At 38.2% G+C, this 22,613-nt stretch overlaps 1 protein-coding gene across 6 annotated transcripts in view; it reads right to left on the reverse strand.

The window, feature by feature from the left end:
- The window catches only part of SYT1 (synaptotagmin 1), a 338,128-nt gene that overhangs the window by 246,324 nt on the left and 69,191 nt on the right, over positions 1–22,613 (reverse strand). For 5 of the 6 annotated variants that reach the window (XM_032105808.1, XM_032105809.1, XM_032105807.1 and 2 more), the window contains exon 2: positions 10,004–10,094. The gene's annotated coding sequence lies outside the window, so the exon portion shown is untranslated. Of the gene's footprint in view, positions 1–10,003; positions 10,095–18,254; positions 18,317–22,613 lie in introns of those variants that run through there. The other variant, XM_032105805.1, reaches the window with a different exon arrangement.

Below are 22,613 nucleotides of genomic sequence, written 5' to 3' on the forward strand. Positions count from 1 at the left end.
ACAGGTCATGTAGAAGATCCCCCACCAGACACCTGTACACTCAAAATGTGGTACGAAAGGCCAGGAAGGGCTGCTGAGTTCTGCTACCACAACGCAGCTGGGAGGAGGTGATCCCCTAAGTGGCTGAATGTGGCCTTAACACTTACACAGCTCTAGGCTCAAACAGTTTACTTCTTCAGATTTTCTATGGACAAAGTGTTTGAATTGGCTTTCATTTTACTAAAACCAGTTTATTCACTGTACCACTGCTACTGTGCCACTGCTAACTTTTGATCTCAAGAACGTATTTTTTACAAAAGCTGGATTAATAGCATATCCTACGTCATTGTTGACAAAACAGCATTTAAAGAGGTTTTCAAACGGTATCAAATTGCACTCTGCTATACACAATAGGAAGTGAAGTCTTATACAAACATGGAATAGAGCAGGATGAAGAAGTTAATGTAAAAATTACCAAACTCAAAATGATGCTTTTCATTTCCTTCCTATTTCAAACAATATATCAGAAGCAGCTGACTCAGACACCAAACTGACTGAATAACTGATGGGTTGACATCATCTGTGTGCTGCTCAAGAACAAACACACCTGAAGAGCCATAAGCATGAGGCTGCATTATAAACCTACAGCATGAATATATGTTTCTCACATTTATTAGATAACATTCTTCACATAAAGACGGGACAGAGACTTGCAAGGTTGGTTGCTTTCATGTCATTTACAAGCAACAACAAAATAGGCATTTTAAAACACTGTTTGCTACAGTATGGTCCAAATCTATCCATCTTTCAGCAGCAAATACGGGGAATGTATTAATCTAGAAATAACTATGTGGTTGCTAGTGAAAAAAGAAGCAGCAGCACACACGAGAGAGAGAGAAAGAGAGAGATTGAAAAGATTTTTTTAAAAATCTGTACGTTACTGTGCTGTAAACCATTTATTTACAAAATTAGTTTGAGCTTACAAGTATGTCCAGCCTACCCTTGTATATGCATTACATATAGTTTTGCAGCATTCAAATGAAATTTTGCAGCCAATACTCACATATAACTAGTTTGTGCTGAAACAATTTGCCAATCTTATTTAACTGTTGTTATTTGCTGCAGTACAAGGAAATTCTAACTGATACAGGTTAGACTTCTGATGTCAAACAAAAATAGCAACAGCTGTCTTTCACGAAATTCACTAAAGCTAGCTTGCATCTTCCCTGCCAAAACTAATCACATACTCTAAGGATGTCCAAGTGCTGTCATCCGTTTCTTCCTCTGTCCCTGAAAAGTAGAGCTGCATTCTCTACCTTTATGCATGTCATTTCTCCACAATAGCAACATTTTTTTAAAAGCCATTCAGGGTTACAAAATGGAAAGGGATCCCATTTCACGGCAGCCATTTGTTCCTAACAGAGAGGTAACAGCATGACAGGATGGAAGCTCTCTCCTATCTCCGCCTGCTCCCTCTGTAACTTTTTTAGTACTATTCCAGCAGCCTTTAAACCTTATTTACAAAAGCCAATATACCAGATGTCCTTGATTGTTCCACCTGGTGGCTGTGTTGACACTCTCCACAACTGATCCACCTATCCATCCTCATGCATGCATACACGAAAGAAGCACAGGGCAGTGTGCATGACGTGTTCTCTCTTGGACCTGTACAGGGTATATGAAGAGTGATAGCTGTTTGTTTTAAAGCTTTTTACTGTAGTTCTAGCTGCACAGCCTCATGTGCTTTGCTCAGGAGGTTCCAGGTTGACAATCCTGTAACAGCTGACTTGGAACTCACCACACTAGCAGGATCTGGTCTGGGAACTGAAATACAACAGCCTTAGCTACTCAATATGAGCTTCCTCTGCCTAGAGAAAATATACAATCCCTCATCAGTCAGTACATATCTTCCTCAACTGTGATTTGATTATCAGGGATATGGTTTTCACACAGCTGCTCCCACCTTGCTTTTTCTTTAATACAAGCTCTTAAAGAATTATACGATGAACTCAGGAAATCTTGGCTTCTATCTGGGCTTCTCCTAAGAAGCAGGCCACACTGTGCACTGTTGGGGTCTCCCCCCCTGCCATGGAGCCCTGGCAGAGGGGCCCTGAGGGGAGGCACGGGGTTTCCCTGCTCCTGCTCAGCCTCGTTCCCCTTTGGTTGTTTTGTGTTCCCCTGCCCGGGAAGGACCCTCGGGTCCCGTGATTGCCACAGCTCCTCGGCAGAGCCCCGGCCATGCGGCTGGAGAAATAAACATCTCTGAAACATCTACCAAGAATCTGTCCACAGATATTTCCCTTCCACGGGACTCCTAGTTTGATATAGGCGTGTTACAGTATCCCCACTGTAACAGTGCACACTCTTCTGTGTCACACAGCATAGTTGAAACTTGTTTACTACTATCAAAGCTTATTTACAGCCTATAATAAAAGCTAAAAATACTTTTAATTTTCCCACAATATAAAGCAGACTGCCACTGTACTTCTCATCAAACCAGATACCCTGCCAACAAAACATGCAGGGTTCTGCATTCAGTCTTCAGTCAGCACTGAACCTGGCTGCTCAGACCAAGGGTTACAAAGTCAAAGCCTCATTACAGAATCATTGTGCACATATAGCAATTTACAATCAAGAAATACATGTCAAAAAAATTTGTGTCTTGCAAACATTGTACAAATAGACCTCTGCATATACTGAAAAATACCATCACATTTTCCTGTTTTTCTACAATATATCCCAAATACCCCCAATATGTACATCTGTCCATTTCATTATTCATAAGTACAGATCAAAGTCATGTATATGTTTACATATATAAATATCCACTATTTTCAGTCATTTAAACTGGAAACTACAAATCAAGAGTTATCCCTACAGTTGCATGTATTTATATTACTAGTTCTTTAACGATGGGATTTCTTATACTAATGAAATGAAGTTCTATGTGTTTGTAATTCTATGCTTTTTTCTAAATGACTACTCTTATCTGTATACAATATGTTATTAAGACTATTTTCCCACTTTTCAGTGACTTCCTACCCCACTCACATTCCTCAGAATTTGGGCACTGGACACAAGATACATGCATGTTGAAGAGTCCAATTACTGTAGCTACGAAGAGACTAATTATGCTCAATTATTGCCATTACTAATGCGAATTACTAAGTAACAATTTGTTCAGAAAAGTAACTCGAAAAGGGAACAAAGAAACTCATCAATGAACAAGAAAGGTCTGTCTTGGCTCATTCCCTGTTTGGCCAATGATTTATTTGGTTTTGTGGGCACGTTTGCCATACTACAGCTGCTTTTATAGTCTCTGTTTCTTGAGGTATCTGAAAAGCTAAGTCTGATACAAAGATTTGATGGATGTCTGCCTAACTAATGTATTTAGCTATTACTTTGTATTTTTCTTCTTTATTACATTTTCAGAATCAAAAAGAGATAAGCATTACCACAAGTCACCGTTATCAATATCAAGAAGACACACACAAAAGATGTTTGAACAAAATGCAATTCTACATGTCAGTAGCAGACAAGCTGTTGTTGGAAAGTGCCAGATAATTAAATTTTACAGAGAATCACAAATTTTGGACCTCTCAAGGTGATGAGATCTGTCAGACACAGATAAGAATTTTTATTTTTAAAATACATAAGGTTTCATATCGCATCTTCTTTTAATGTGAGAACAAAACAAACCAGTTGTTTGTGCCAACAGTTCCAAGCAGTTTGTCACATCGTGAAGGACAAAGTATCGCTCTGACTGGGCCACCACCATTCTGATACCAACAAACAGAATTTATAGATACTAAAGCAGGAATCTGTATAAAGAAATAGTGGGGGGAAAGCAGAGGATGTATTTATCTCAGGACAGTGTCCTAACCAAGGGTGCAGAGAACAGGAAGCCCCAAAAGCAGAGGCAGGCACTGGAAGGGACGCAGCAGGTCTGCCTGACTCCAGCTGAAGACCTGAACACCCACTGGGAGCCTGCCCCAGCATGGGCTGGGTCCGTTCTCTAACATGTTCTGCACAAGCAGGACATAAAAATTTTGTATTCACAGTGATACAGAAGGCAAATATTTTTTAACATTTTAAGGAAAGGAATGTAATTTTAATATTTTTTTTTTCAATGCCACCCACAAAGGATTACACAAAACTTGCTCACTTACTGTGAGATGAGGTTAGGAAAAACCCTCAAGTTTTCCAGACTATCCCAAGAAAACGACCTTTACTTTCCTTGGCTGCTCAAACTGTTTCAGAGGCACTGTGGTGTCTGGGGCACTGCTGTCCTGGCACTGGCAGCAGAGGCTGAAGGGCACTGTGAGGAGAGGCTGGGTCTGCCCCAGGCTGGTCACAGCAGGTTCCAGACGGCTCACTGCACCCACCACAGGACACAGCTGAGCCCACAGCTGAGGTGGGGACAAAACCCCCTGGAAATACCTCTGGGAAATGTATTTAAGATGGCGCAAAACCACTGCCCAGCAGTGAGAAGTGAAGGGAGAAAGTGAGAAACAGCCCTGTGCACACCAAAGTGGGAAAAGTAGGAGGGGGAGGAGGAGCCCCAGGGGCTGAAGCAGAGATTCCTCTGCAGCCCACGGTGGGGACCATGATCACGCAGACTCCCCTGCAGCCTCTGGAGGTCCCCATGTTAGACAAAGGGAAAAGGGTGAGGCGTAAGGAGTGACAGGGACCAGCTGTTATAAACTGGACACAAACCTCACTTCCCACCTCCCAGCACTGCTCAGTGGGGGCAAGCAAAGAGTTGGGAATGAAGGAGTGAAATTGAGCCTAGGAACAAGGGGAGAAGGTGTTTTAGGTTTTGTCCTTGTTTCTCATCATACAAATCCATTTTAATCAGCAATAAATTAATCTTCCTCAAGTCAAGTCTGTTTTGTCTGTTAAGCAAGTGCTATCCCTGCCCTTATCTTGAGACACATGGAGTGAGAGAGCAGCTGGGTGGGAGCCTGGCAGCCAGCTGAGGTCAGCCCACCCCACTTGGGAATCAAATTTGGGAACCAAATTTTACAAATTTAGGTAGTCCAATTATATAAAAGTGACCAAAGTTCGTTATTCATTACAATGCTAAGCACACCTGCTAATAGTGAGGTGAGCAACACTTGCTGCACAGAAAGTATATGCTGGTTACACCACCTGCTGCCCGCAGCCACCTTTCTGTGAAGGCTCAAAGTTCTGGAGTGGTTTCAAAAGCTGCTTAAACTGATTTAAGGCTTTGCTACTGCCAAAAGAGAAGAGATCCTGCCCTACTTTTCACATGCACATCACTGCACTATTTTCTTGTGAGGCTTATCTGGCTGAAAAGTACTGTTCATTTTTAGTGCTGGAACAAAAAGGGAGCATAAGATCATCACTTCCAGCAAAAACGCTACCATGAAACTACACCCTTGGAGTGCTTCAGGTTCATGATTTCAATGTACCTCAGAAAATAACTATGCTTATGAGACTTGGATCATAGCTGTTCCCCTAGCTTCACACTGGGGTTTCTTAAAATGTCCATCCTGATTTATTCAGATGTAAAGATAGTCAGAAATATCCCACTGGGTTTTTTTTGAGCCAATTTGTAACAAAATTTTTTTGACATTGCTTGACCAAACCTGCAACAGGACCAGAGGACTTTCTGAACCAATCTAAATTTATGGTCTACCAATCTGGTATCCTCTTTGTGACAAATGAGAAGGTCAATCATTTAACAAATGTGTGTGACCTCCTGCAGTAGTTATCTGTAACATAATTCATTCCATGAAAGAACACCCTACCCCCTTATCCATTTATTTTGCCTTACATGCGGGGTTTTTTTTCTTCCTCCTAAAATCTTGCAATAATTTACTCATAGAATCATAGAATATGCTGAGTTGGAAGGCACCCAACTTGAGTTGGAAGGGTCCAACTCCTGACCCCAAGAATCACACCATGTGTCTAAAGCATTGTCCAAATGTTTCTTGAACTCTGTCACGCTTGGTGCTGTGACCACTCCCCTAGGGAATCTGTTCCAGCGCCCAATGCCACTCTGGGTAAAAAGCTTTTTCCTGATATCCAACCTAAACCTCTCCTGACACAACTTCAGGCCATTCCCTTGGGTCCTGTCACTGGTCATGAGTGTGACGAGATCTGTACCTAGCCCTCTGTCTTCCCTTGTGAAGATGTTGAAAACCATGATGAGGTCTCCCCTTGGTCTCCTCTACTCCAGGCTGAACAAACCAAGTGACCTCAGCTGCTCTTCATACAGCATCCCCTCCAGACCCTTCATCATCCTTGTTGCCCTCCTCTGGATGCTTTCTAATAGCTTCATGTCTTTTTTATATTGTGGCACCCAAAACTGCCCCCAGCACTCAAGGTGAGGCTGCCCCAGTGCAGAGCAGAGCGGCACAATCCCCTCCCTTGCCCGGCTGGCGATGCTGTGCCTGATGCACCCAGGACAGGGCTCGTCCTCCTGGCTGCCAGGGCACTGCTGACTCATGAACTTGCCAGGTCCTTTTCCATGGCATTGCTTTCCAGCATCTCATTCCCCAGTCTGTCTGTAAAGCCAGGGTTGCCTCATCCCAGCTACTGGATCCTGCACTTGCCCTTGTTTAACTTCATTATGGTTGGTGATTGGTCAAGGTCTCTCTGTAGGGCCCCTCTACTCCCAAGGGAGTTGACAGCTCCTCCCAATTCAGTGTTGTCAGCAAACTTATTTAGTATTCCTTTGTGTCCAAGTCATTAATGAAGATGTTGAAGAAAACTGGGCCCAGGATGGAGCCCTGCAGAACCCCACTGTTACAACTCTCACTGCCCTGTAAATTCAAAACGGTTTTGAATTTTCCCAGCTTCTTGGCCTCATCCTATAGTCATCTAGTGGGGCTTTTACCAGTCAGTTAAAAACCACAATTTTCTTCCCAGATATGGTGTGCACTTGTAGGTGCATACTTTCCCTATAAATCTATTATTTTCCTAAGTAGTTTTAGTTTCTTTTTTGCCTGCCAAAAAGGAAAGAAAAGTCATGTTCCCCCCGCCACATAAACATATGCAGGAGAATGAGCGTTTGGTTTCTGACCATTACTGATGCTGAGATTGACTGGGATAAACAGCAAGGGCTCCAAGTACCACCTCTGGCTCAGTGAGCCAACTGTCTGATTGTTCTCATGTTGTTTAACAGCTTATGTATAATTGCTGCTGGTTTAGACTGTAACACAGTAAGTGCAGCGCTGTGGGAAGAAAGAGGCCTTTTTTTGCACCAGCAGTTTTATTCTCTTTCTTTCAGGAAGAGTAAAATCTGAACGTGACTGTACTATTTTGTGAAATTTTATTTTCTCCGACGAAGTCTTTGGTGTAGCTGATTCATCCTGAATTGTCCAAGCCCATAAATCTCATTGCAGCCTATGTTGCCAGTATAAAATAGTTAAATTTACTTTCAGCTAAGGAGGTTATACAGGGTTACATAAAATTCAACACATTGATTAAAGTAATTTTTGCATGCATTGTTCTCCCTGGTTTTAATGGATGCATGCACCTTACATCTATGTAACATTCCATTGCAATTGTAACAATTGCACCTTACATCTATGTAACATTCTATTGCAATTGTAACAAACCATTGCTTAATGGTTTACCTTTAAGAAGGCAATGGTCAAAGGAGGCAAGATGTATCCATCTACAGCCTAGGGATTTCAACTTAGCAGTGGAAAGTTGGATCCCAAAAGAGAAATTAAGTGACGTGTTAGTTTAGAAAAAAAGGAGGTAAAAACACAGTACTAGGAAATTTTTGAAATAATTCTATTTTTAGAGGCAGGTTTACAGTCTATCAACCTTTGTTTGCCTATAATTTTGGTGTTCATTGCAACAGTACCTTAGTCCTAATTTCTTGAACAGTCCCAGGATTCCAGGGCTCCTTGTTTTTCAGAAATGGGCTAAAAACTAAACACTTCTAGGGCAAGAAAATGGGAAAAAACTCATGAGAGTTTTACGATACTATCAACTGGCATGGTATCTTGAATTTAAAAGGGTCAGACCATTGAGACTGGTTGGTCTGGGGCCTCCTGATACTGTATCTGTACTATTTACTGCCTTCCCCTGTGCTCTGTGGAGATTCCCTCAGCTGGCCTGAGCACCATTCTGCCTTTTTAGAATGTTCAAAGCAACTACACTGGAAGTAATAGCTCCTGTGAGAGGAGAACTGCTTTCATCCCTGTTACTATCAAGCAAAAAATACCTCCAAAGCGAAAAATACCACCAAAATCAACACACCATAAGGATTTCTAAATGAAAAGTAGTATGAAAGGGAAATTGCATCTAAAACACATAAAGGAATATTTCTGCCAGTATAATGGTGTTTTTAAGTAGGAAGACTCCTTGTAACACTTCACAATTTCCAATTTTTTTTGTTTCAGTAAACACTTCCTCATACTCAAGAAGTTGCAGAAGGCATTTCCTACTCACTCTGCTTATGACAGTAACCCCTTTAACCTCTGCTTATGACAGTAACCCCTTTAACCCAATTTGTAGTATATTATATAGACATCAGCACAATAGGAGACCTACCAAACAAATTTTGTAACTCAGGTGACAAATTAAGAAGCATTTCTAATTCAGATTTGTGCACGACACCCTCAGGTTTTGTGGCATCCTTAGGTTACTGATACAGATTTTTAAAAATTCTCCCAGTTTCATTCATATTCTGTTTTTGCTTTAATTTGCTTTTCCACTTCATATTTACCTTACAGACAACTTTATTCTATTTCACATTCCTGTGAACCTTATTGTAAGCTCATTGGTCTATGTGGATAATCTCTTTAGTAGCAATACTCTTCAGGGCACAAGACAGTCAAATGTGCATGCAAGCCCTTGAAGCTATTGTTCAAATGGAAATTCAACTTTCAAATCCCAAAACATTTGCTTTCATTTAAATTAGTTTGAGTTATAACATTGGTGACTTACTCCCAGACACATTCATAAGACAGTATTTCATATTCTCAGAAGAAACTGCCTGTAACTGAGATACTCATGATAGTGAACAGAGATGGAAATTAATTTTATCACTGTGATGAACACACTACTACTTCAATCAAAATTTATTTGCAAGTTTTGGTGGAACAGGAACAGATTCAGGGGAATTAGAAGATTAAATATTTTTGATAGAATCACAGAATATGCTGAACTGGAAGGGACCCATCAGGATCATCGAGTCTAACTCCTGTCTTTCAAAAATGAAGAGTCTCTTCACCAGTGTAAGTACATTGCAGGAAATAAAGACTTCCTTATTAAATATATTTATACCTGGATGTTATTACTCTGTTAATACAATTGTGACATAAATTTCATTTTTGGCTCCTAAAATCAGAAAAGGATCTAGAACGCAAGCCTGATACTGTAATCACAGCTCCTAATTTCACTGTGCTGTCTACATCACTGGTACTGAATTTTATGAACTGACTACAGAAGCAATAGGACTGCCTGGTGGAGACTGAGGTGTACAAGCATTAACTCAAACGGAACTCATTAGCTAAAAAGGCACGGCAGACATTCTACCTGCAACCTGAAAAATCACAGTACCTTACTATATGCAGCTACATTGCATAAGATATTCAGGCAAAAATATAAGGACACACACTACTGAATGTACTAATCAAAGCCAAACCTTACTCAGAAGTGATCTGTTTAGTGTTGCACAATGGCAGATGCCACAGCATATTTTTTTGTGATGCAAGGCTGCTCAAGATCATCTATGGATAATGAACCACGACAGCTTGGGATTTGATAAAACACAAATTGATGGTGAGAGAAGGCAAAGAATGCAACTACTAGCTGAACAACAAATGCAAATCAGCTGGATTTTTTTAATCTTTAATGTCAGAATGAAATATCATGAATTACCACAAAATTACATGTTCATTAACCTAACAGACTTTGCATCAGAAAAAGTTATTTCTTTAATTTCTTTACCATCTCCATTTTAATTCTTGGAAAGAGCCATGGATTAAAGCATTTAATAGGTTATAGAAAGTAACAGAATCTTGTTTGTTTAAAATACCTTATATTATTGGCATCAATGCAGCGTTCACAGGGGAATCTTGAATGAAGGCTCTTCTTCTTCACGGTTCAGAAAAATATCCCTTTTCTCCCTTTAAAAGAAAGACATTCCATTTAAACACTTGCCAGTACCTAGAGCGCAGTATTTTCCATCTTTCCCCATGAACAACTGCTGCTTAAAAACTCCTTGAATTATACTTGGTTTGTTCACTGCCTTTCAGCTGATTGCCCATAGCTGATTATCATGAGATTTAAACAGACTATTAAGAGACACAGAAAAAAAAATATGTGGACAAGATTTCTTCATCATAGACTGATTTGGACTGTTTTCTTAGTGTGCTCCAATATTATATATTTCTGTATATTTCATCAGTGAGCCAAGTAAAGTGAATGGTAGTGATCTCATATCATATTTTTCTACTGCTGTAACCCACAAGATTCCTTAACTTGGCATGCTCAGTGAATTCATATGATATTGGAAAGACACGGATTTATACTTGAACATTTTTTAACTTCTATACACAAACAGACAATTTCAGAACAGTTTGGATTAAGGGGCAAAAGCGACATCTGTCAATTCATTCTTAGACTCAAAACAATGTCCTAGAGCTATTCAGATTATACTAGATATTTTTTCCTTCTCTGCTCTTCTATTTTCCTTCTATAGAGTCTCCTATTCTGGTAAATCAAAGGAATTCACATGACTTTTTCCCCACAGCTATAACTAGAAGCTCCAGTTAAGACTAAATGCTCACTGTGCTGGAAGTTGTTTGAACAAGACTGTTAGAGATTTTTAGGATTTTTATAAATCAAATCCCTGAGACAGTAAAGGATAGGAGTAAAGCTATATCAACATATTTGTTCTACAGATGAAAGCTAAGGTACACAAATATTAAACAATATGCTGAAAGTCACACAAGTCTGGTTTAAGGATCCTTCTCAGTCTTAAATGCCTTGAATCCTTGCCCAGTACCTGAATCGCACTCCATAAAGCCTGTCCTCAGTCCCTATATCTTATATATAGCACTTTTGATTATTTTCCTTAGAAGGAAGTAGTATCAGTATTTGATTTGGTCAGACTTGACAATATTTAAAAATGTAGAATTACAAATAAAGACTTTTTTTAAACAACAAAAGCGCTGCATGAAATCAAAAATTCATTAAAATTATTTTAAATGCATTGGAAGCTTTCATTTTTCACCAGTTTAAGTATTAAGAAATCAATACCATAAAAGTGATGGAATTTTCTATAAATATATATATACCTATTATTTGCCGTCTAATTTTTAGGGAATAAAGTCCGTATCAGCAAGGTGCATTGCATTGAATTTACAGTCACCAAAGTCAGGGGGCACAAGAATTTACACCTCCACATAATCTGTCTTTTCCATCAGAAAAGGAAAGAAAGACTAAATCCTTTAAATTACTCCAGGACCTAGGGTTTTAATGAAATAACTATCAGGAAAAGCTGGTTAAAAATGTTCTGGCTTTCACAGTCAACAATTATTTTGTAGCTTGTGGCTGTCTGATTAGAATACATGTATTTATCAAAACAACAAAGTGAAATTAAACTCATTAGATGCAGACCACAACATTAATAAAAGAACATCACTGCAATGTCAAGCACTCAAAGTTTAATTCAGTCTGTTTCTGAGGCTTTGTGACAGTCTCTGAGTCACAAATTTTTTGTGAGGAGCTATGCTTATTCAGTGCCTAGGTTGTTTTTTTAAGGAATTTAAAGGGTTTACCCCACCTATTCTGTGAATGCTCTAGAATTCATATACCCTACAGAGCAGATTCCTAAAATAAAATTATTATTTTCATGATGAAATTTTTTTCAAGATAATAAAATCCACTCATTTTATACACCAAAGAATGGATCCTCATTTCCTCTCTACCTGCCTTTTTTGTTTCCCCCTTCAGAGCATGCAGAATATGTTGTAAGTTCTTACATATCCAAGACAACTCCCACTGAATTCCATTTTCCTGCCTTCCTGGCTCATTTCTCAACCATTCCCAGTTCTCTCGAGCTAGGATCACTGGCTGATACTACTGGCAGCTATGTTGGCAGCTCTACATCTGCTGTCCAGATATCCAATTCCTTATTAAATCTGTCTTCTCTATAGCTCCCTGCCAATTCTGACTCTCTTTGTCTAGTCAGTCCCAGTTTCCCATCCCATGTCCAATTTTTATGCCCTTTCTCATTATCCAGGTTGACTATTAATCCACTGCCTTTGCTCATCCTGCCTCGGCCACTCCCTCCTCAGCTCAGTGCTGACCAATTTTCTGGTACTCTTCTGTCCACTGTGGTCCCGGCAGAGTTCTAGCTGGGATAACACACAGAGGGAGTACCAGAAGCCCTCATGGGAAATTCTTTTTATATCTCTTTCATCTTGCAACAAAAGATCTATTGGGTAATAGGAATGCTATGAGTTTATCACATATCTGGAGTTTTGAGAAGCCAGAGCACACTCAGCAATGACTGCAAATGGAGAACTTTCATCTTTGTTTCATTAACAGATCCCTCTTCCCTCTGAATTCTTTTCCTTTCCAAAAGGTTTATGATTTCGCTAATTCTAGTGAATATTCACAGGCATGGCCACATTCTGTCAGAACTGGCAATCTCACTGCTAGGCAGAAAACCTAAATCTGCCAAAAAATGAAACTTTCAAATATGGTATGTCATTTTGTGTTGAGATCTTAACTGTGCTGAAAAATCCTAGTTAGATGCCAATATTTCTACGGAGACAGGAGTTAACATTTGGGAGTCAGGAAAAGATAAACCTATAAAGTAAGTTTGAGTATGTTTTAATATAGGTAACAATGAAGCATGAACTATGTTTCAACAAGAATTTTTAGGTTTTCTTAGAGATTTAAAATTTCTTTTTACAAGTCCCTTAGGGAGCAGGATGAACCTCTCTCACTTATTGGATGAACAGCGCATAATACTTTGCATAATGAAATTAAGCAGCCTGAAGTACATGTGAACATGACTAATGAGACCAAATGCAGCAGGAAAACCAAGCAGATGGCTTGAGCGAGCTGTAACAGAGTAGCAAGGAGAGTTTTGAATGTTTGGGTTTTTGCAGGATACATACAGAAATACAAATATAATTTTTGCATTTCTGTATAATAGTGCATCTGTCAGCACTGTGATGGTGTACAGACCCCAAGTGAGAGCTTGCCAGAATACTGGTACTGTCTGTGGAACACCTGTATGTGTCGTCTATGGAGATACAAAATGCAAACAAAATGGAAGTTGGGGGGGTAGGGGTTGCTTGTTTTGCCATGTCTTTCTTTTTTAATTGCATAAAAACATACTTAAGCTGGTGGTATATTTTTAATGAACTTGTTCTTCTCTATCAAAAGCCTGGTTCTCAGACACCTCCTCAGTAGTATGAACATTTGGGGGGAAATGCAGTAAGAGAGAGAAAGAAGGCAGCAGGTATTAAAAGACGATGGGAAAAGGCTTTCTTATTAAGAAAGGTCAATGATCAAGTTATGAAGGATGCCACCAGAAACACTGCAAGATGAAGATAAATTCAGTTTGCTCTCACTGCTTTCTGGAAAAAAAGCCAAATCTGTCCATAGAAAAGATTAATAGCTCATTTCTATAGCATGAGCTAAAATGAGGCCTCTCAAGCCTCACCTTGAGAGATATTCAGCCGAAGGTATAGCTCTGCTCTGCCTGAAACACATACTGACACTGGCTATTTACATCTGCAAGCTTAAGGGCTTGCCTGCAGTTACGTTATAAAGAACAAGCAGATTCAGAGAGAAAAAGTATAAAACTGAGCAAATCTACAATGTCATCTTGCTGCCATCTCTACCACAGATGACTGGGATAAAATGCCTTTGGATGTGTATTTTCTGACTGAGGTTTTTTTTTCAATAGAAAATGTTATGCGATGTTTTGAAAGAAAGCACAGATATTACCTGGGATTGCAATATAAGAGTATCTTGTCAACAAATTAATTTTAACCAATGTTCAGAAGAAAACTATTTAATTGATTTTTCTTCTCCTGTCAATAAGTATAGTAGTCTCTTCCACTGCTGATGATAATTCTACAGCTGTAGCCCACCTACCACATATTTGACTATTACATGCTCCTAACATTCAGTGCTCATAATGCAATTTAGTAGTGCAAAATATTTTTATTACCAACACAAACTGCTGAGGTACAAGATTCACAAATTCTTTAATCCCTTCAATTAGTTTTCAAAATGTATCTCTCCAGTGTGTGCACTGGGCTCTCTTTTTTGAAAGTTCAGATTATTTAGAAACATAGAGACTGAAAAATTCCAGAGCATCATTATTTGGGTAAGAAAAAAAAAAAAGGACCAAAACTGACAAAACTGTGAACCTCTTTTAGTTCTGGAAGACAGTAGTAATAGTTTCTTACTCTTTTTTTTCAAGGAATTCTGACTGTATTTTTTATCTCCTATACTAAACAAAAAACATTCCTTTCAGTCTGAAGCATACTGAAGTTATCTCCACTCTCAAACAACCACGGAAGTCTTTTACCAATCTAGACCAGCAAGATCTTTCAGTCAGCCTTGACCTAAATTTATGAGGGAACATATGTAGAGATTTGGATGATCTCTTTAGTTTACTGCAAATGATTGTTAATTACACCAAAGCACAAATTTTAAGCTTCAACCCAAGCAATGTTATGAAGACTTTGTTACATGATGAATGGCTTAAATAAGAACTGAATACAGACATCATTCCAGCCTGTACTACTTTTATCAGATCTCCCTCTCATCTTCTAAATATTGGCTGTTATTCAAACTGTCAGCAAAATCAAGCTGATATCACTATCCTTGTAGCTTTCTAGCATAACCTGTTTGAGTACCTAACACACAACTAAAAACACAGGCTAATTGATCTCAGTGCCTTTTATCATCCATACAGACCAGGTATGCAATAGTTTTGTGAGGAAAAGTATCAACTGACAATTTCTATCTTCTCAGTGTTTTAAAAATTATATTCTCCTTCTGTAAAGTTGTTTGTAAATAAATTCACTTGCAAAGCTGCATTTCTGTGACCTTCTGCAATAATTTTCATCAAGACAGAGGACTCAGAACTCTACCTTTGTACCATTTTAGGTTTGGCATAACGTTGTATATAGGAAATCTAGCAACTTTAAAAGAAGCTGGTAGAAGCAAAGTGAAAAATAAACAGAAGAAAGTGGTTCTTTTCCCAAGAGGTGAAAGATCTATCTCAGAAACAAAAAAAGCTGTATGGGGAAACTTAACAGGAATTTAGAAAAGAATTCATTGAGAGCTGGAGATATCACATGAGGTTCAGGAAATCCCTTGAGCTGAAAACAGTTGGAAGCTGGGAATTTTCTAGAGATGTGTTATGTATTCTCACTCTCCTCTTCTCTGGAAATCTGCTATGGCTTACTGGTGATAGGATGCTTAACACTGTAGATCCAAGGCTATGAGAATCCCTGGTCTGAATTACTGGAACCATTCTTCCACTTCAATGAGATGCTTTGAATTTGTCTATACTTCTGCCTAAGCAAAGGCAAGGAAATGGATGCCTTCATATCCCAGTAATTAGTCAAAACCACCACCTGACACATCTGCATCACCCACTGGTTCTTAGTACTATTAGTGACTCCACTTGCACTGAACAAATTTGTATGGCTTAAACTGGTTATGTCCATGATCATAATTTCATTAGTAGTAGTGTAACTGCACCTAGACTACAACTACTTAATGACGTAGAAAGATACATAAAGCACATGTATGAGAAAGTTTCACACTTTACTGCAAGTGAAATGTATCTGAACCATCAAAACTGTTATTCTATTAGTACTTTGAGATCAAAATTTGCAAGATTATTCCAGCATGTCCACCTTTCCTGTTATTTAGAATGGTGAAAAAGTAATAATGATAATAACAATAATAAATGTTAGATCAATTTTCTTTCCTTACGTAGCATAGACAAGTATAAGGCAGACAAGTTTAAACACAGATTCCAACAGGATGGTCTAAAACCTAGGAGGAACTACATTTTATCTGGTAAAGCAAGAGCAGTACACAAAGTGACAGAGTCAGAGTCATATGAACACACAGAACTGTCTGATCTGGTAATTGCAGCTTGCAAATTCGTTCTTTCCCTGTGTGTTGTTTTAGGTATCCATATGGTAGCACACAGCTAGACATTTATAAAAAAATGACCTTGGTGACACATGGCCAACATCTTTGAGTTGTCACCTTTCAAAAAAATGCACCTGTCTCACATGTCAGTGTTCAAGCTTATACGTGTTCTGGTCACTCTTGTTTCAGTAGGATATATTTTCCCAGAAGAATTTGGACTGAAATTCTTGTTTATCTGTTAAAATTATACAAAATTACTGAAGGAAATTCCAGTCCATTTCTCTACTTCCTAATAAAAACCAGTACACAATACATACAGGCAAACTTCGATCTGAACTTAAGTGACAGGAAGACAAGAAGAGTATTTCTACTACCACCCTACTTTATTGGTTCTCATTTGAAATTCTTTGTAAATATCACACTCCTGCTTCACATCACTAACATATAGATGTTACTTACTAACATTCTTTTTGCTTTTGCTTCATTGATCATTAACATTAATTTTTTTACTACAGCAAAAGCAGACTGTGAAAGACATCTTGCTTTGCTGTAAACATTTTTCTTCCACATGAATGCTGAAGCATGTAATTAAAAGTAAGAATCAATAGATCACCACAGAGCAAAAACATTACATTTCCTTACACTGTGCCAACTCCTACCCTCGAACTCTCATTGACCTCTCGTACCACACTAATTTCATGATCTCTCATTCCACACTGATCAATTCATTTACTTGCTACTAAAGAACAATTTCCAGCTTAAACTACAAGCATAACCTTTAATTTATCAAAGATATCAAACAAAGTATCTCATATAGAACTCTCTCCAGAAGGAACAATTGGGTTCCTTAATGCCACAAGCGAAAATAACTTAAAGACATACAATTAACACATTGACAAAGAAAGGGCAAGTTTTTGATGTTCTGTCTTCCAGATCTGTGGACTTGCTCAACTAGCAATTATTTAAGTCAACTAATGTGACCAGCTGACAGCTTGTAATGCCAGATTAAGAGTTTTATGTTCCTTGCCAGAATCAAGCTGATGTACAGTATGCCCCTCTGTATCTAGAATACTCAGCATGTCCTTTTTAAGATAACAAAACAATCTTCACAAAGCTCTGGTAATAGAAGCTCATCGTTTATCAAAACCCTGAACATTACCTTAGGTTCAACTCTCTTCAAAACAATCGTGTATTAACCAATTAGGTTGGAAAGAAGCATTTTCCTCTACAAACAGCTTTGATGAGCTGAGTTGCCATTTTTCTCATATACATAAAGGAAAAAAATATTAAAATTTACTTGCCAAGCATTGTTTCCCAACTGCAACATTTAAAGGGAAGATTGCCATTTCCTCTGGCAAAGACTTATGAACATTAAAAAAAAAAGCTGTACTCATAAAATCAGGGAAAAAAAACCCCAATCAAATTAGAAATCTCTAACAGCATGAACTTAGCACATACACCCAGGCAGAGCTCTCTTGCAACTAGGAATCAGATAAAGATTTTAATTAGCTCCCTTGAAAACTGGTGTTTGCATTTACAACAAACAACAACTTCATCATCACTTCTTTATCATCCACTTTCCAGGAAGCTTCTTTGTCAGAATCTACACCCAAACCATGAACAGGTGCACACATAAAGCAGTCAAATTATGGTAAATTACAACAAAGTGTATTTAAGAGTGGGATGCTTTTCATTTTGCCCGATTGGGCAATGCAGCTTAGATACCAAGTTTTCAGAGTTGCACTTATTTGGAAACAGGAAAAATTGGGAACATTGCATCCAACTCACAACAGTGAAACCAGGTTTTCATCAAGAATTATATAAATCACAACACACATGAGATTTTAGAATTAGTTCAGACAAACAAATACATAGCACAGTAAATTCTGCCTTGGTAGAGGAAAGAGTGCAAGGCCCACGTATTTTTCAATCTGCATCTTTTATTGTTAACTTTCACATATATTATACGCATATAGATCTATGAACATAGATGTATTAATAACCAATCCATCATTCCAGATGAACCAGGCTGTGGTAAAGATAGCATTTTAAATAATTCTCATTTGTCTTTGAAGTACTACTTTCTTAGCCATAAGGAAATGCCTGTCACTTAATTAGGAGAGGAAACTAGTCTGTAGTACCTTGACGAAGGTATGTGGATCACAGTTTCATAGTCTTTTAGTCTGCACCTTAACAAGACATTCTGAAAAACATGAAGTTATGATAGATGCTATTACTTCTCTCAAGACTCAAAATAGAACGTAAATAACCAGATACAAATTTAGTATTGGCTGATTACTTGAGTACCAAAAGTAAGTTTGTACTCATTGGGATAGTCCCCATGTGATGAGGAAAATGTCATGACCATTGGCTCAATCAGTCTTTAAGCCATTAGTTCAAAAATACTACTGAAAAAACCCAAAAAATTGTTACAGGCAGATGAAAAGTCTACTTAGTTTTCTGTGGATTTCCTGAGGTTTGTCAATATTAGATGATCAGGTTTAGAAGGTGTGAAGTCATGTATCATAAAGACAAGTGCTTACTGAGAACCTCCAACAGAATATTAAGTGATACAGATAATTTTACTTACCAGAAAAGTAATAACACAATGCCATAAAAATGTCCAAAGCCCCCAAAAGCCATTGACATAATCAGTTTCTGTAAAACATTTGTATTAATACTACTTTTTTCTCTTGTTTTCAATTTTTCAATCAATTTTTTCTTTTTTAACTAGAGATAAACTGACACTACTGCTTCATTTCTAGTTGGCAGCTTTCCGACTATCTCTGAACAGTAGGATTCAGAAGGATGCTGAAGTTTCAGATACTGTGGTGGGTTGACCCTGGCCATAAACTAAGTGCCCACCAGCCACCGATTCATTACTACCTCCAAGCACAGAGGGGAGAATTTGAATCACAGAAGCAAGTCTCATGGGATGACACAAAGCCAATTTAAGAAGTGAAGGAAAAAATTAGGGCAAAAATACACAAGTGAAGCAAAGGCAATCCCTCCCTCCCACCAGCATCCCAGAGTTCAAACAGCCTCCAAGCAACTACTTCAAAAAGACCAGCCTGCAGTTTTTGACACTCTAAGGCACAGAATACCCCTTTGGTCAATTTGGGTCACTTGTCCTGGCTGTGTTCCCTCCCAAGCTCTTGCACACCCCCAGCCTACTTGCCACAGGCAGAGTTAGAAAAGGCCTTTTTGTTGTGCAGGTGCTGCTCTGCAATAGGTAAAACCCTGGTGTGTTACCAGCACCGTTCTAGTCACTAACCTAAATCAGCAGCATATGAGCAGCCACGCAGGAAGTTAGTTCCACCTGATCCAGACTCAATACGGATATTTATCACAGTTCATGTCTCCAGTTTGCCAGAATGATATCTCACTGCACACAGTGACCTTCCCTCATTTTCCTTCTCCTTTCATTTCCACCCTGGTTTCCAGACACACTGATGAGCAAGCAACCAGGACACCCCAAAGCACTCTTCATGCAGTCTAAATGCAACTATTGATGTCATAGCCCTCAAACTAGATGTCACCTCTGCTGCCACCAGCCTCATTTCCATCCCCTTGTTGTTCCACTTTCCAAACTGCAGCACAAGAAAAATTACTCAACTGTCTTTGCTCCAGGTAGTGTATTATAAACTTCATATAAACACATCATGTCCATAACTGCATTACCCCTTTTTTCCCCCTAGTTTTTTGCCTCTGTAATTTCTATAATTCCTTTTCCTTAATTTACAGCTTATCAAAGCTTGTCCAGTTTTTGACAATATCATTCCTGATGTATTTGACATCTCTCAGCTTCCTTCTACTCCATACATTTCTTTGATTTCTCTAAAAAGTTCAAGTAGCATCCAGTCCACTAAGGAACTTCTCCATCATAATGTCTGTGTTTCCAAGTGGTGCTTTGTGCTTGAATGGGAGTCATGCAGGTAAGAACAGAGAATTGACCCTTACTGAGAGAAATGCGACTTCTAAAGTTTGTGATAATACATATGTAAAAAGAAGTAGAAATATGATTAAATAAGTAATTCTGTTTGTCACACCATTTCATAGTTTACTTCAGGAATATTTTAACGTGGAAAAAACAATACTTGAGGCAGAACTTAATTTCCAGTATAAATGGTATATTGTATTGCATTCAAGAAAACAGCAGGTTGACTCACTGTCATGTTGTCAGTCCATATTGAACTGAAACAAATTGAAGAAGTAATTCATAATACAATATTATTCTCAGCAGTTCCACATGCTGTCCAGACTATTTAAATATTCTATAAATAATTGCTCAGAAAGGCACAACTGACAGTGTGCATAGACTGGTTGATGAACTGAAAGGTAGTTTAAGTAAAATTTTGCTTGATTAACTGTTTTGTTTTTAAACCACCTGCACCGTATTGTTTGATCAGGACAGATCAAATTGTTCTCAGTCTTTTTCTGAAAACCAGACAAGCTTACAAATGAGAAGTTTTATTGTATTATGGAACTGATGCCAAACAGAAGAGCTGTGTATTGTGTGATTCCAATTTTCTATTTTGTGGCCAGTATTTAGTATCAGCCATTGTTATGTATGAAACTAACCCAGATATGTCACACACTTTTTGTCATATGGAAGTAATTTTAGCTTTTGTCTCCTCATCTTCAAAATGCATTTATTTGTCCTCCTGAAGTATAATTTCTCACTTGAAAGCTGGCAACCAAACTGATTACAGCTAGAGTATCTTCAGATGGAGGCGTAAACAAACAAAGCCCACTGACTTGAGGCAAAGCATACCTGACTTCGTCTGTGTAAATGTTGCCAGTGCATGCGCCTCTTTGTTTAGACCAGCCGATGAGGTATTCACATGTCTAAAGATGCACAAAAGCACCTAATGGAGGTTATAAAAACATCTATATGAGTAAGCATCTTATTTCCAGCAGCTTTCATGGAGTCAGGCATCTATTATAATTAGGCATTTTAGTAAAACCTACCATGTTTAACTTTGGTCACCTCCAATACTTCTTAACAATGTCCTTAATAACATCAATCAGAAATCTCTTTTTCTAAAAGGTAAACATCAAAATTTAACACTCAAAGCAATAAAGCAGAATTTAAACTAGGGTATGAAAAATTTATTAGCTCTATCTTTTGAAAAAAACAGCATCTAAGGTAACAAGAATCAGCTTCATCTCCAGACTTTGCAATTGCAAAGTTGTTCCTCCTGGCATGCACGCAGTTTTCGATTATTACCTTTATACAGTATAATACAATATAATGTTTATGGTATACCAAAGTTTTCCCTCACCTTCATGTGATTTCAGTTTTTATGGACTCCTAAGAAAGAGTTACAAATTAATTGCATAGATCACTTTTTGTAGACACAGTGTTGTGTCAGTGCTGACATAAAACAACACTAATGAATTTGCTAACTACTTGGTACCCCATGTGCATTTGTAGAATTAAGGACCTAAATTAATTTTTTAACTGTTCTTCTAGTTGTTGGTGGGTTGATTTTTGGGTGGACAAGACTGAGGAGGGAATTGCTGACTTCATTTTATATGCATTTATTGGATTCCAGATCCTTGCCTTCCACATTTTTCCCAGATAATAAATACTCATTCCTTTTCAGCTCAATCCTGAGATTTAATTAAGATCGGAGCCCTAGTGTGCCAGGTACTGTGCAAATATGCAGTCAAAAGAGAGAAAAACATTATAGCAATAAACCAAAGAGTTTAAACATATACTGACATTGGCATTAGAGAATCACAACACAGTACCCAGTCACTTTTAGTAAATTGCCACTTTTAAGTCCTATTTCTGTTGGAAAATCTATTGTAATTCCTATCAAGCAGAAACAGTAGTAAGAATGTTCGAACAAAGAATGTAAGCTATAAACTGCCATCCTAATGAAGGTATAAAGACAAAACAAACAGATGAGAAAAAAATGCGCTTCTTCTTAATGCTAGAAGAAGCTTAAGACTGTGTTTTACACAGGAAGCAAACCACCAGTCTTTCAATAAGCACATAAAGCATTTTCTTTATTAACTCCTCAAAATGGAATTTCAATAAATAATATTAATTGACATATTAAAGTGCTGCTTCTGTAAGATTAGCAGAAAAGAATAATATTTCATATTTTGCTGTATGCTATTTAGAATTTTTTTTGGTATTCTATTGTTTTATGTGCTACAAGAGTATGCAAAGCTATATTCAGTTGAAATGACATATCCAAACAACTCACCTCAGAGACTATTTAGGGCAAGCATGCCAGCACATCAAACAGGACAAGCCTACAACAGAGAGATGCAAGGGCAAGCTCTGCTACTATTTAAGGCTGTCTCTTGTGGAGAATTTAGGTGCCAGTTATGAAGATCACATAAATATTTTACGCTTAGCACAATCACTATTGATTAATTATGACCTACATTAGCATTCAAAAAGCCTCAGCAGTAAGACCCTGTAAGACTGCAGACAGTCATTTCAGGTGAATTACTGGTGTGATCCTACAGAATGTCAGTAA

Source organism: Corvus moneduloides, chromosome 4 (assembly GCF_009650955.1).
Source record: "Corvus moneduloides isolate bCorMon1 chromosome 4, bCorMon1.pri, whole genome shotgun sequence".
In the NCBI taxonomy this organism is placed as follows: Eukaryota; Metazoa; Chordata; class Aves; order Passeriformes; family Corvidae; genus Corvus; species Corvus moneduloides.